The sequence below is a fragment of the Pinus tabuliformis genome, chromosome 9 (genome assembly GCF_031772625.1).
Source record: "Pinus tabuliformis cultivar Carrire ecotype Pingquan chromosome 9, CPIR1, whole genome shotgun sequence".
In the NCBI taxonomy this organism is placed as follows: domain Eukaryota; kingdom Viridiplantae; phylum Streptophyta; class Pinopsida; order Pinales; family Pinaceae; genus Pinus; species Pinus tabuliformis.
The window spans coordinates 764,418,391-764,430,406 of record NC_142307.1 but is presented as its reverse complement, the minus strand read 5'-3'; positions in this window follow the sequence as shown (position 1 = coordinate 764,430,406).

The window sequence follows — 12,016 nt, the reverse complement described above, 5'->3', positions numbered from 1 at the left end:
TTTGAATCCATCCGAAAATCTAACTCAACCATAACATGAGAATCCATCACACCATGGCTATCCAGAAATGGCAAGGCTAGGCTGAAAACATTGTCACAGCTGGAAAAACCCATGCCATGACAACAAAGAACCATGTGCAATACCATGCATGCAACTAGCAAGGAAATCACACATGCAAATCGATACCTACAAAGAATCTTGTTGTAGCTACTTGATCCCACTCTTCCTTGCTTGCTCCTTCCTTCCTCTTCCCCTCTTTGCCTTTCTTGATCCAATGGTGAGAAAAAGCTTGTCAATTGATCCTCATAAGCCTTTTATCAATGAGGCCTCTATTTTCTTTAATTTTCATTATTTTCCTTCAATTTCCTCCTAACATGCAACCTATGACCTTTCACCTTCCTTTTCTCCTAATTTCCTTTACTTTCATAAATAAAATGTCAAGAATGTCATTTTCCTTTCCAAAGCCTTTGCCATTGCCTTTGCTAATTTCCTTAGCCATAATAAACCAAATGAATACACACATTAGGATGTCTTGCCCACCATTCAGCTTGGAATACGTGTCCCATGATCGTGGTCTTATATATTTTTACATATATTTTTAACCAGGGTTGTTACAGAACCCTCCCCCTTGGGGGAACACCGTCCTTGGTGTTCAATGACACTTATAACTAGGAAACTACTAAAAACAAAACATATTGCCTATGGAGCTTTATAACATAGCTCGTTGCAGTATTTACAATGACCATCTGCTAAAATATGACAAACATATAATTTATTAGAGCTTTATAACACAACTCATTATGGTATTTACAATAATAACCACATATACACACATACACATTTGCTTCACCCAAAAAGAAATCACACTGCCTATGGAGCTTTATAAATCCAACTCGATACAATATTTACAATAATACACACATATACAGATATGCACATTTTCTCAACTAGAAAATAAAAGGATATGATGCCTACATCTGCAACAAAGGAATTCAGAGGTTCACACTTCCACCCTCGAAGTAGTACTAGGATTCACCTCCTTCCCAGGAAGTCTATAATCCATTGCAAGGTCAAATATGCATCCAATGTCTAGTGTTATAATCATGCGTTGCTTGTCCTCTCAGCGAACAGCTACCAACTCATTGTTCCAGGGCGCACTCCCAATGTGCATATAATTCCATCTAGCAATGCTAATGACCAAACAATTCCATCCTCGGCCTTCCCTTCTCTACTACATAGTCCCTCGGGCAATCTGTTCACCCCTTCTGTGTAGTCACTCACGTTCCAACTTCCCTGACATCCCCTATCCTAGGCAATCCATCCCTTGGCAAGGATTCCTTACATCAAAAGGTCAAACAACCAAGGCATATACTTTCCTCAAAACCATCATATTGGTCATAGCATGCTCATGGAAATTAATGGACATTATTGGTTACCAGTGTCCCACAATGGCCCTGCTCCTGAAGTGCTTTACCAGCATACTGCTACATGTTCCAATTCCTTTCACGGACATTGTTAATTCTTGTTGTCAATTTCAACCACCTAATCGGGCATTTCCATGCTTCCTATACCAAGCACATAACTTTCATTAGATTTAAAATAAATCGAAATAAATTCGCATCATATCTCATTGGTAGCTCATCAATAAGGTACACTTGCAATTCTATTCGCTTCTTGTCACAACAAGTCAAACTAGCATCTTTGACCAAATCATCATGTATAAATATATCACATCGAGTTAGCTCAAAACACAACCATCATAGATCAAAATCATAAATCACATGTAACTATCATAAACTATAATCATAGATCACATGTAATCATCATAGACCATAATCATAAATCACATGCATAACAAAATTAAAATAAAATATCGATACTTATCCTTTAATCAACCTTAGCTTCTACATTTGTCCTTATTTCGTATGCACACCAGATCGGTTGCCACACCCGACAAACATCCAACATCTTCTGCTCAACCATGTGCACATACACATAGTGTGCATCACACACATACAACCACACACGACATACAACACCATGCAATACATGCACCTACACCTGACATACCACACATACATCTACACCTAGTGTACAACACAACACAATACATACTCCTACATCTGGTGTACACCACAACACAATGCATACATCTACACTTGGTGTACAATACAACACAAATACGTACACATAGTACAACACAATGAATACATATGTCACAATACCACGACTACACAATGCTTATATATGGTACTACATGCTGGCAACACAACATGTATGACATGCACACAATACCACATGTACACCAGTACCATATGTACAACATGTACGCAATACCACATGTTTAAAGCACCACCTACACAATGTGTACACAATGCCACATGTACATCGCACCACTTGTACAATGAGTACACAATACCACATGTACACAGTAGCACATGCACGACATGTACATGACACCACATGTACACAACACCACATGCAAAACATGTACACAACACCACTTGCACATAACACCACTTGTACAACATGTACACAACACCACATGCACACAGCACCACTTGTATAATCATGCACACAACACCATATGTACATAGCACCACATGTACAAAATGCATGCAACACCATATGTACATAGAACTGCGTATACAACATGTACATAGCACCATCTATACCCAGCATTGCATATGCAATATTTACACAACACTATATATACCACCTTGTACATAACATTGCATAAACAACATGTACACACACTATATACACAACACCACATGCGCACAACATCAAAGATGCAACATGTACAACATACACAACATATGCACAACAATAGTATCACACATCCAAAACCACATTGTCTCTACCAAGCAACCTTGCTTCTAATGTCTTTTAGTCATCCATGTGTATCCTAGCATTTCGTGGATCTCATTGCTTTCATTCAACTCATGTATCCCTCAAAGTTACCTGGCATAACATAAACATAGGCATAATACAAGCATACAATATCAATTCATATCCACATGATATTGACCTCATAGATTTTTCAGGACTACTCTTCCCACTTGATTCATCATGAACCTGGAACCTCTTCATATCATTCACTTATGTAAGCAATCATTCCTTCACAAGAATGATTCCTAACAACCTGTCAGATAGCAACATACATATATATACATATAAATATTAGCATTAAACAATCATGATCCTGTCAGACAACGACAAACATACATACATACCTACATGTATACATATATAGACATCAGCGTAATCATGATCACAACATAATTACCATATATCATAAGGTCAAGGTTAAGAGAACTCCCTTTGTTTGTGCACAACATTGAGAACAATCATTCCCAATATAGCCAAGGTATCTGACACCTTGTTATGAAACCAGCTCAAGAAAAGATAGAAAAGATAGATCAACGCCTTAGAATTCAGCCTCTTCGAGGGGGCAACCTCCTTTACATTACATAAATGAACAATTCTTGGATGATTCAAATGACAAAACCTCCTTTCTATATATAGGAGTCTAAGGAGTCACAATATAATTCAGTCGACCTAACAATAATACTATAAAGCCACAAAAATAACAATAGAGGGATTTTATGGGGCACAGTAATAACAATCTGGGGGCAATAGGGGCACAACAATATTAATAAGGGGTATAAATACAATAGTAATGGGGTAATCACTAGTATTATAGGGACCCAACATGCCCCTCTCCTTCAAAAAAGTGTTGTCCTCAACGCTTAAGTAGTTCTAGATACTTCTGCATAAAATTCTCATCCTCCCATGTGGAATCTTCAGCGGATAAGTTCTTCCACTTGATAAGATACTCTGAAATTGATCGATTTCGTAGCTGTCGAGTTCTTGTTTCTGTGACTGCTTCCGGTTCCAATATAATTTTTCCTTCCTCGTCAAGTTCTGGCAATATTGTTTGAATTGGGAGCTTGTCGCCTATAACCTTCTTTAAACATGAAACATGGAAAACTGGGTGCAATCGAGAAGCTGCAGGAAGCTCCAATTTGTATGCCATAGTACCAATCTTTTGCAACACCTTGTACGGACCATAATACTTTGGTGATAATTTATTATCCTTCTTAGCTTGCTTGAGGGACATTTGCTTATATGGTTGTAGCCGTAGGAATACCCAATCACCTACATCAAAACTTCTTTCACTGCGATGTTGATCTGCTTGTTGTTTCATTCTATTCTGTGCCAACACGAGGTTATCCTTTAAGAGTTGGAGGACTTGTTGTTGATGTTCGATGTGATGTTCCACTGCCTGAACCTTAGAATTTTCTCTTAAATATGATGTGATGGATGGTGGTTGATACCCATAAAGTGCCATAAATGGGGTCATTTTTGTTGATGTATGGAAGGAAGTGTTATACCACCATTCAGCCAGAGGCAACCATTTGACCCATTGTGTCTGTTTATCAGATACAAAGCAACGAAGATATCCTTCCAAACATTTGTTTACTATCTCAGTTTGCCCATCAGATTGAGGATGATAAGATGAGCTATGAGCTAACTGAGTACCAAGACAAGAAAATAATTCTGTCCAAAAATTTCCGTGAAAATGGGATCTCTGTCACTTACAATAATCTTTGGGTTTCCATGTAGCTTTTGAATTGTTTCCATAAATGCAGTAGAAACTGTACTGGCTTTAAATGGATGTGATAATGCACAAAAGTGTGCATACTTGGTAAGTCTGTCAACTACCACCATGATGACACTCTTTCCCTCAGACTTGGGTAAACCTGTGATAAAATCCATTGAAACCTCCTCCCAACGTTGGCTTGGAATGGATAAAGGTTGTAATAGACCCGGTGTCTTAATTGTTTCAACTTTATTTTGTTGGCAAACCAAACATTCCGCCACAAACTTTTGAATATCTGATTTAAGGCCATCCCAAAAAAATTCCTTCTTAACCCTGTGGTAAGTTTTTAAAAATCCTGAGTGCCCTCCTAAGGGAGAAGTGTGCAATTCCATAAGAATCTTTTGTTTTAGCTGGGAATTCTTACAGAGGTATAAGCGATCTTTGTACCATAACGAATCATTTTGCCAGCTAAATGTATCAGACGTACTGGAATCTTGTTGTAACTTTCGAATAAGTGCCCACACTTCATCATTCTTCCATTCCTCCCTTGCTTCGTTTATCCAATCTGGTTGGATAATAGAAATGGCGCACAACAATGCTTCCACATCCTCATCCTTTCTTGAGAGTGCATCTGCCACCACATTTTGCTTCCCTTTTTTGTAGATGATTTCAAAGTCATAACCCAACATCTTTGTGACCCACTTTTGTTGCTCTTCAGAGGATAATCTTTGTTCTAAAAAGTATTTAAGGCTATCATGATCCGTTTTTACCTTGAAGTGTCTTCCCATTAGGGGTCGCCATTTCTTAAGTGCATGGAGTATTGCCAACATTTCCTTCTCATAAATAGCTTGCTTAAAAACTTTCCCTTGATTGGACGACTTTCAAAAGCAACGGGTCTTTCATCTTGCATTAGAACAACACCAATTCCATTTCCTGAAGCATCACATTCCACAATAAAGGTTTTTGTGAAGTCCGGTGTAGCTAAGACCGGTGCTTGGCACATTGCCTCTTTAAGATGTTCAAAGGCCTTTGTTGCTTCCGGAGTCCATGAAAATGCATCTTTCTTCAATAATGTTGTTAGAGGTGCTGCTATTCTCCCATAATTCTTAACAAACTTGCGATAATACCCTGTCAACCCGAGAAATCCTCGCAGATGCTTTATGGATGTGGGGATTTTCCATTCCTTAATGGCTTTAATTTTGCTAGGGTCTACCTTAACTCCTTCATGAGATACAATATGACCCAAATATTCCACCTCCTGGACTCCAAAGAAACATTTGGATCTTTTTGCATATAATTGTTTCTCCTCCAATAGTTGTAGCACCCTGTCAACATGTTCAACATGATCCTTCCAAGACTTGCTGTAGATTAGTATATCATCAAAAAATACTAACACAAATTTTCTAAGGAATGGTTTGAAAATTGAATTCATCAAACCTTGAAATGTTGAAGGTGCATTGGTAAGGCCAAAAGGCATGACCAAAAATTCATAATGACCCTCATGAGTTCTAAATGTTGTTTTCGAAATGTCTTCAATCTTCATTCTGATTTGATGATATCCTGAACGAAGATCCAACTTGGTGAAGTAAATTGATCCATGCAATTCATCCAGTAATTCATCAATGACAGGAATGGGGAACTTATCTTTAATAGTGAGCTTGTTGAGCTCCCTATAATCCGGACACATGCGCCATGATCCATCCTTCTTGTGCACCAATACTACTGGAGCAGAGAAAGAACTTTGACTCGGTTGAATTATACCAGCCTCTAGCATTTCTGCAACCATACGTTCAATTTCACTCTTTTGGACATAGGGATATCTGTACGGCCTGATGTTTGGAGGAACACTTCCTGGAATCAGATGAATAGCATGATCATGATCACGCATAGGTGGGAGACCTTTGGGAGTCTCAAATACCTTGGAATGATTGTCCAGGACTTTTTGGAGATCTGGAGAAATAGATGATTCTGATGTGGAAACATCTAGCGAACATAATTGTGCAATTACACCTCTTTGCTCTTTTTTTAGAAGCTTTGTCATACCATTAGAGCTGATTATCTTTCCTGGTTTCCCTGCAATACCCCTTAATTCAACTTCCTTTCCTTTTGTAGAAAAATTGATGAAAAGTTCTTGAAAATTAAAAGCTATTGTACCCAAGGATTGTAGCCATTGGACTCCTAGTACAACATCAGCACCTCCCATTGGAATGGAAAGCATTGGGCTAGTCAATACATATTCTCCCATGGATAGCTTGATATTATGGCACTTTCCAGAGCAATTTATTGTTCCTCCATTTGCAATCATCACTTGACACTCTGGTGCTGGATATAGGAAGCAATTCAATTCTTTTGCTACCTTACAATGAATAAAATTGTGGGTGCTTCCTGAATCAATCAACACTATTACCTTTTTCTTCTTGATTTGTCCTTCTATCTTGATGGTTTGAGGAGTGGTAATTCCCGCCAATGCATTACAAGATATGGTCGGATTTATTTGTTCTTCATCTAGGCTTTGTTCCTGGAGTATATCCTCTTCTTTTGACCTTTCTTGCTCCTTTTCTTCTTCCTCTTCACAATCTATGTAGAATAATTTCTTCTCAGCACACTTATGACCTTTAGTGTATTTGCTATCACAATTGTAACAAAGCCCTTTTGCTCTTTTTTCTTCCAATTGTTGTGGTGTCAACCTTATAGGTTGTGGAAGACTAGGGGCAACAACACTTCCCTCTTTATAGTTGTGAGTGGTATGCTTCCTGGTTGCCATAATTTTGCTTTCCATTTTTCTTGCTAACCTGAATGCCTTCTCTAATGAATCAGGTTCCCAAAGGCGAACATCATGTTGGATATTATCCTTTAAAGACCCTATGAACACATCAATCCTATGCTCCTCTGGAATATCTTTTACCCTTATGTTCAATTTTTGGAACTCCTCAATGTGCTCCATTATTGAACCCTTTTGTTTGAGACTTATCAATTGGCTAAAAAAAGTGTTGCTTTTTGTATCCTCATAATGTGCTATCAATTCTTTCGTAAAAATTGCCCAAGTGATAAATTTTTTACGAGAGCAAAGCCATTGATACCATACAAACTGATTTGGTTCCAAATATAAAGTTGTCATACGTACCTTTTGTGTGTTTTGCACATTATTGAGATCAAAGAATTGCTCCATCTGTAATATCCATGTGGCGGGATCCTTGCCATCAAACTTCCTCATATCGATTTTTGGAATATGGTGGGTCTTCGATCCAACATTAGAGTCTATGGAATCATGATTAACATTTCTTTTGTTCACATCATGAGTTTCCTTTACAACCTTTTCACCATTAGTAAGTATTTCTTGTAGAAAATTTGTCAAATCTGTCTTCAAATCTGCCATGTCTGTCTTCAAATCTGTCTTCAATTCTGCCATGTCTCTTTTCAAATATGTCTTCGAATCATCCATCTTAGCTTCCATGCCCTTTATCTTAGATTCCACGCCATTTATCTTAGATTCCACGCCATTTATCTTAGCTTTTGTTAGCTTTTGTGAGCGTGACATTTGTTGCACTTGTTCTTGTAATTTTGATATATCATGTAGCATTTCTTCCTCTTCTTCATGAGTCATGCTAGAGCTTTCAGGTTCCTTACTAGGTGTTTTCATTTTCTTTCCTTGGGGCATCAGTTACCGATAATAATGCTTTACTATGCCCTTTGAATTCCTTCAAACCAAGCTTACGCAAAAAATTAAAAAAAAACTACACACCTTTTTTCACTTTGTAGAAGCCTGATATTGAATCTGATGTATCTCTGTAAACTTAGATCCTCCAGTTCTGAAATTGCGACCTGTAGTATCCTTCTGCGTCCTCTTTCCAATGCCACAAGTCTGACCCAAATTGGATTCTCCAAGGAAGAGTTATGCGAAATCTCCCACAGTGACTTGATTATAGACTAGTTTAGTAGAGCGAACTTGTACGACGTGCCACGAGTCACTGTTTCAACATTTGGATCTAAAAAATGCATACAAGAAACTATATTCCGTCCTCTTTCTGTACCTTCTTACAAAATTTCAATCCGATCCCCAGAGAGAAAGTTATGACGATTTTCCCCAGGTCACCTGTTTGGAATGTAATTGAGGAGTCTGCAAAAAGACCAACTTCCTCAAATCATATCTCCACAAATATAGCGCGAAAAGCTCTGAAATTCATATCCGAGGTTCAGCGCGGTTTCTTCTCAAATGGGTTTTTTTTGCAACTTCTAAAATGTTGCAGAGAAAAAGTTATAGCGAAAATGCCACGATGACCTGTTTGGAGCAGTGAAACCCTAGAATCAAAAGCTTTGATACCAAATGTTATGAAACCAACTCAAGAAAAGATAGAAAAGATAGATCAACGCCTTAGAATTCAGCCTCTTCGAGGGGGAAACCTCCTTTACATTACATAAATGAACAATTCTTGGATGATTCAAATGACAAAACCTCCTTTCTATATATAGGAGTCTAAGGAGTCACAATATAATCCAACCGACCTAGCAATAATAATATAAAGCCACAAAAATAACAATAGAGGGATTTTATGGGGCACAGTAATAACAATCTGGGGGCAATAGGGGCACAACAATATTAATAAGGGGTATAACTACAATAGTAATGGGGTAATCACTAGTATTATAGGGACCCAACACACCTCAGATCCATTTACTTCACCTTTCATGTTACCTTTCTCAATATTGTACTGCCATTGTTCGTTTACACCAATGGACCGAACCAATCTAACTGATTATCATATTCTTACCTTCAACTTCCCTTACTCATGCATCGAGCTTCATTTGGGTCTTACATTACCTATTAGGTTTCATTCAACTCTCCCTGAGCTCCATTAACTTTCCTCTTTCCCAACCAATTCCCAAGACCCTCAAGACATAAAAGGCAATAAAAAACACAAACAAGAAGAAAACCATGAAAACCAATAACAATACGACACCGTGAACAAAGTGGTATGGCCATACACTAGACATAAACAAAGATGCAAATCAAGCATGAAGAAATAAAAAAGAATCAAAATCATAAGACTCTCAACAAATACCATGACTCAATCCCCATGGTTCCCAGTGTTTCCAAAGGAAATCTTAACCCGAGCCTTCTTCATAATTTCATGGCAATCTCTTTGCCATGCAATCCCCTACATCATATATCCATAAACACATAATTGTCAGTACATAAATAAACATAACAATACACCAGTTACCTTACGTTGTTGTGCCAAGCACGTTTCTTACAACTGAACACATCCACGGGACTCTAATCCTTTGACGAATCTATCCATAACTAGAACCAATTGTTATACTTGTCAAATGCATATTTATGAATATAACACATATCCTCGTAATGTCAAACAAAGTCAAGGTTAAGAAGACTTCCTGTATGTAAAGCACTCATTCGTTTGGAATTAGGGTTTCCAAACATAGCCAAATGAATTCTCACCCAATTCCTTTATTTTACTTTTACCTTGCTACAACTAAGTCTTACTATGTATTGTCACATCACCCAATGGATAGTTATATAAAAAGATCAATTATTACCTTGTCATGCTAATACCAAGCATGTTTCCCTACAACTTCTCACACATATCAACCACACATTCTAAAGATCAAGACAACATATCTATTAATTTCAAATCAACCTTTACCAAAACTAATAATCATGTCATAATCCATAGTCAACTCATAGTCATTAGACATAATGCTACAACTATCACCTACTTACACTCAAGTACATATCAATTGTCTCAACACATATGTGTGAGTAAAACCATCTTAAAACAAGATCATTCCTTTGATAAATCTTACATACACATATTCATATCATGTGATTAATCAAACATTCAACAATAGATAGACGACATAATAGACACCAAACACTCAAACACCAAATAAATGACATAGTCAAACATTTTAACACCAAATAGACGACATAAGAAAACTCATACCTTAATGTATCTCAAGGGAGGTTATCTTGTCTGCACAATCAAGTTAGATTAGCATGATATAACTTCACAACATATCAACTCAAACATAAATAAGGTCATGATATCCATAATATTCACTAGCTAACATGTTCACATCATAAACTCATAATCAGTTATCATTCATACATAATAATCGCATCTGAACAGTCAGTCTAGATTAGTACAACACAATGTCACAAATAAGTCGACTCATACACTAATGTCGTAACCCTAACCATCTGCATATGCCAATCCAATTTAGCATGATACATATAACATCAAGATATTAATGTTATAACCCTAATCATCAAGTTAACTAACATATAACATCAATAAGTTAACATATAACATACTCATCAACAACATATAACATAATCATCAAGTTAACTATCATATAACAACAACAAGTTAACCTATAACATACTAATTCAACAACATATAACATAATCATCAAGTTATCTAACATAAAACAACAATAGAAATGCATATAACCATAGGTTACTATCATTCATGACTATTTGACACATGTGCATATGACTACACTAATCAACCAGCATATATCATACATGTAACCATAATAATAATATAATGACAAGCATATCAATAACCCTAATGCTTATAACAATCCATTAACTAACATACATATATGTCCAACATACAAAAATGTATGACGACATGCTCTTGCCTCTAGGTCCAATGCTACAACTTCACTTTGATGATCTGCATCTCCTGCTCTATCTCAGCTAACACATTAGCATCATAACATACCAATAGCATCATGATGACCTAATTACATACAATGACCCCATGCACAAAAACCTTCACCATGAAAATGCATGCATAACAATGTATATACCCTGACATGCATAACAAATGAATATACAACCATACACTCATGACGACACATTCCACAACACCATCGACCTTAAAATGGTGAAATCACTACAACCATGATCAACACCATGGAAATGCAACAAGCACATGGACTACAAGCATAAGCAATACATATGAAACTGATATGAATGCATGACCAATGCACTGCCAATCCAGTCTGAGGGGTGAACCATGCTTTGATACCACTTTGTAACACCCTCCACCCACATCTACCCAAGTAACTGGCTAAGTAGGGTAAACATGTGACAAGAGGCTACTATGATGGGATTCAACCTCCTATGTGACCTTAAGGAAGTGGAATCAATGGAAACACAACATACAAACCTTCCACATTAGCTATGGGACTCCCAGGAACCATCCCACCCACTCAGGTAACTAGCCCCTGGGTCCCACTAAGCTTTTGGACCAACTAACCCCCGGACGCTTCCATGATATGGACATGACTATGTCCAAGAGGCTCTGGATGCTCCCACAGCATGGCATGCCAGTGTCCAGGGACTATTTTTCTCAATGTTGTGCCAACATCCCTGAGATT